This window comes from Palaemon carinicauda, chromosome 31, assembly GCF_036898095.1.
Source record: "Palaemon carinicauda isolate YSFRI2023 chromosome 31, ASM3689809v2, whole genome shotgun sequence".
NCBI lineage: Eukaryota > Metazoa > Arthropoda > Malacostraca > Decapoda > Palaemonidae > Palaemon > Palaemon carinicauda.
The window spans coordinates 86,308,051-86,313,050 of NC_090755.1; positions in this window are offsets into that span (position 1 = coordinate 86,308,051).

Genomic DNA, 5,000 nt, shown 5'->3' on the forward strand with positions numbered 1-5,000 from the left:
TTTTTTTTTTTTGTATCAGCTGATTGTCGTATTCAGGTACTATGAATGGTATCTAAAAATAGCTTTGAAAAGTTTAATAATATAGGTTTTTTTACTTAAGCTTAAGAGGTAGGATAAATGTAATTATTATTATTATTATTATTATTATTATTATTATTATTATTATTATCATTGTTATTGTTATTATTGTTTTTGTTATTATTATTATTATTATTATTATTATTATTATTATTATTATTATTATTATTATTTGGTAAGCTACAACCCTCGTTGGAAAGCAGAATGCTATAAGGCCAGGGGCTCCAACAGGGAAAATAGCCCAGTTTTTTGCTAAGGTTGAAGTAGGATAAAAGTAATTATTATTATTATTATTATTATTATTATTATTATTATTATTATTATTATTATTATTATTATTACTTGGTAAGCTACAACCCTAGTTGGAAAAGCAGAATGCTATAAGCCCAGGGGCTCCAACAGGGAAAATAGCCCAGTTTTTTGCTCAAGCTGAAGAAGTAGGATAAAAGTAATTATTATTATTATTATTATTATTATTATTATTATTATTATTATTATTACTTGGTAAGCTCCAACCCTAGTTGGAAAAAGCAGAATGCTATAAGCCCAGGGGCTCCAACAGGGAAAATAGCCCAGTTTTTTGCTCAAGCTGAAGAAGTAGGATAAAAGTAATTATTATTATTATTATTATTATTATTATTATTATTATTATTATTATTATTATTATTACTTGGTAAGCTACAACCCTAGTTGGAAAAGCAGAATGCTATAAGCCCAGGGGCTCCAACAGGGAAAATAGCCCAGTTTTTTGCTCAAGCAGAAGAAGTAGGATAAAATTTATTATTATTATTATTATTATTATTATTATTATTATTATTATTATTATTATTATTATTACTTGGTAAGCTACTACCCTAGTTGGAAAAAGCAGAATGCTATAAGCCCAGGGGCTCCAACAGGGAAAATAGCCCAGTGAGGAAAGGAAACGGGGAAAAATAGAATAATTTAAGAGAGTAACATTAAGATAAATATTATTATTATCATTTTTATTAATATCTTATTATTGTTATTATGATTATTATTATTATTATTATTATTATTGTTATTATTATTATTATTATTATTAAGTGCTAAACTATAATCCTAGTTGGAAAAGCAGGATGCTATAAGCCCAGGGGCTCTAACATGGAAAATAGCCGAGTGAGGAAAGGAAACAAGGAAAAATAAAATATTTCAAGAACAGTAACAATAAAATACATACCTCCTATATAAACTATAAAAACTTTAACAAAACAGGATGAAGAGAAATAAGATGGAAGAGTATGGCCGAGTGTATACTCAAGCAAGAGAACGCTAACTCAAAACAGAGGAAGGCCATGGTACAGAGGCTATGGCACTACCCAAGACTAGAGAACAATGGGTTTGATTTTGGAATGTCCCTCTTCTAGAAGAGCTGCTTACCATAGCTAAAGAGTCTCTTCTACCTTTACCAAGAGGAAAGTAGCCACTGAACAATTACAGAGCAGTAGTTAACCCCTTGGGTGAAGAAGAATTGTTTGGTAATCTCAGTGTTGTCAGGTGTATGAGAACAGGAAAATCTGTAAATAGGCCAGACTATTCGGTGTATGTGTAGGCAAAGGGAAACTGGACCCAAGACTAGAGAACAATGGTTTGATTTTGGAGTGTCCTCCAGAGGAGCTGCTTACCATAGCTATAGAGTCTCTTCTACCAAGAGGCAAGTAATATGATTTTGGAATACCTGTGTTTATGTACAGGGCTTTTTGTACAATGTAGACTGGGGAAATTATCGTGCATGGAAATTTACTGGATTTAATAATAATAATAATAATAATAATAATAATAATAATAATAATAATAATAATAATAATAATAATAATAATAGGGAAGTGGGGAATAAGGGATTAAGGGATAAGGAAGAGTACCCCTGGATACAATCCAGTTTATAGCTCAAAGGCAAATACTCGGGATGGGTAAGATTTAGTAAATAGGGAGAAAGAGAAGTACAGGAGAAGAATAAAAGAAAGGGGCAGACCCTCTTGCGATACTAGAGAATTGGTATTATTATTAGATTTACTGGATTTAGTGTCTAACCTACCTGTTAATCTCAGGCAATGTTGATTTGAAGACTTCAGGTAATTATGTAGATGCAATGTTGTTGTTGTTGTTGTTGTTGTTGTTGTTGTTGTTGTTATTATTATTATTATTATTTTCATTATTATTATTATTATTATTATTATTATAATTGTTATTATTATTATTATTATTATTATTATTATTACCAAGCTACAACCCTAGTTGGAAAAGCAAGATGTTATGCCCAAGGACACCAACAGGGAAAAATAGCCCAGTGAGGAAAGGAAATAAGTAAACGATAAATGAAGTAATGAGCAATTAGAATAAAAGATTTCAAAAACATTAACAACACTAAAACAGATATTTGATATATAAACTATAAAAGGACTCATGTCAGCCTGTTAACCATGAAGAACATTTGCTGAAAGTTTGAACTTTTGAAGTTCTACCGATTCAATTACTTCATTAGGAAGATCATTCCATAACCTTGTCACAGCTGGAATAAAACTACAAGAGTACTGTGTAGTATTAAATCTCATGATAGAGAAGGCCTTACTATTAGAATTAACTGCCTGCCTAGTATTACGAACAGGATGGAACTGTCCGGTAAAGATCTGAATGAAGCGTTAATGTGGTTATCTTCTGTTGTAACCTTATTGTAGGTTGTTATTGTTGTTGTTGTTACTATTATTATAATGACTAGTGTACGGACCAGTAAAAAATATGGCTGAATATTTATATGGATATGTACACACACGCACAAATACCACAGATTCAACCCTTTTAACTTCCTACTTTTCTAACTGGCACATGACAGTTTTGGCAATTTGCTGATTATTTTCTGTCACTCAGCGGCGCTGCCAGACATATAATTACTCGGTCTCTCCCCGTCCCTCTGGAAGAGATGAAAAGGAGTAATCATACCCTGGTGAGAGGGGTTATTGTTAGGAAAGGCGTAGGATGTTGGAAGGATTGAATCTCTTGTGTGCGCGCGTGCGTTCATATCTATCTAAATATTTACCCGTCATTTTTGACGGATCGCGTACACTAGTTTAACATATGTAATCAATATCATGGAATCATCTCTTCCCCTTTGTTAATCCAGCCATATCTATAATTAATCCTCTTTCTGGTCAATTAATTCTGAGAGGGAGCGAACAAGATTTACTTAAATCCATCTGGTCTTTGAAGATCTACACATTTAAGGGTTGATTCACACTCCAGTCAGTCTTGCCCCATATGGGGATTTATCCCTAGATTTTGGGATTTATCCCTAGATTTGGGGATTTTTGGGTGTCTGATGGGATATTCTCTACAAATTTCTATGAAGAAACAAAGATGAGTAAACCTTTATATTGTTATAATTACTCTACTTGCACTTAATGAAGTATAGTGAGTAATTTCTATATTAGTAAGGTCTACATGATCAGAATAAAATAAATTTGTGGAAATAGGGATTTTTTTTATCATGAGTTTTTGGGGATTTTTGAGCTAACCCATCTGGCAACAGTGGCTCCAGTCTGGGTTCGGTCTAGGTTCTGTCTAGATATAAGGAAAAAGCTCAATTGTATAGGAATATTGTTCATTGATACTAGGAAATGTATTTAGGAAGTGAACATTAGCCTGTTATTGTGCATATTGAGTTTTTTTCTATCATGACTGGAGCGAGAGTGTGATTGCTGCCATTTAAAATCCTTTTCACAAAATTTGACCGGATCAGGCTGGACCGGGCCGGACCGGACCAGGTTGGACCGGACCGGACCGGACCGGACCGGGCCGGACCGGACCGACCGGACCGGACCGGACCGGACCGGACCGGACCGGACCGGACCGGACCGGACCGGACCGGGCCAGGCCGGACCGGGCCGGACCGGACCGGGCCGGACCGGACCGGGCTGGACCGGACCGGGCCAGGCTGGACCGGGCCGGACCGGGCCGGGCTGGACCGGGCCGGATTGGGACTGGAGCGTGAGCGGAGCGTGAGCGGAGCGCGACCGGACAGTGTGCATCAGCTCTGAGAGGAAAATAGGGAGATTAGAAGAGCATAAAACCCCATGAGTGAGGAGGACTATGCTGTAGGCTGAAGATGGGTTCTCACGGTCGAATGGTTCGACAGACAAGTGTTTGAAGTAATGTTCGAACGTGTGAACGGAGTATTTGGTCGTAGAACACGTTCGTCAAACGGTTTGATAGAAGTCTGTTCTCGCCTGACTTTTGTCCAGAAACCTTATGCATTTGTGACTGACTTCCCCACTTCGAACCGTTTGATAAGCAGGTTCGACAACTAAGTTCGACAACCAGGTTTGAGGAATCGTTTGATCGTGCAAACCTAGCTTAAGGCTTGCATTTGTGACTGATTTCAACACTTTGAACAGTTTGACATTCTGGTTCGACAACCGGGTTCGACAACCAAGTTCGACAACCAGGTTCGACAATCCAGGTTTGACAACCAAGTTCGACAATCCAGGTTCGACAACCAGGTTCGACGAATCGTTTGATCGTGCAAACCTAGCTTAAGGCATCGGAATCTATATAAGGCAGCATTCAACCTCCCCCAAGCCCCCCCCCCAGCCCCCCCCCCTCCCCAAGCCCCTCCCCCCTGTCGAGTTTGGTGGAAGGATTTAGGATCCCTATCCCAAGGCCACCTGGTCTGGAATATCCTCTTAAGGTCTGTGATCCTGAAGTTACACACGCAGATTTCAGTTCGAAAAAGAGGGATGGAAATTTGAAGGAAAAAAATGGCATTGAATTTCGTCATTTTTTTGTCTTATTTACTTCTTTCATATAGTCTTTTTTTCTTTATTGTTTTCTTTTTGTAGTTGGGTTTGCAAATATATTCTTTCATATAGCCTTTTGTCTTTATTGTTTTCTTTTTGGAGTTGGGTTTG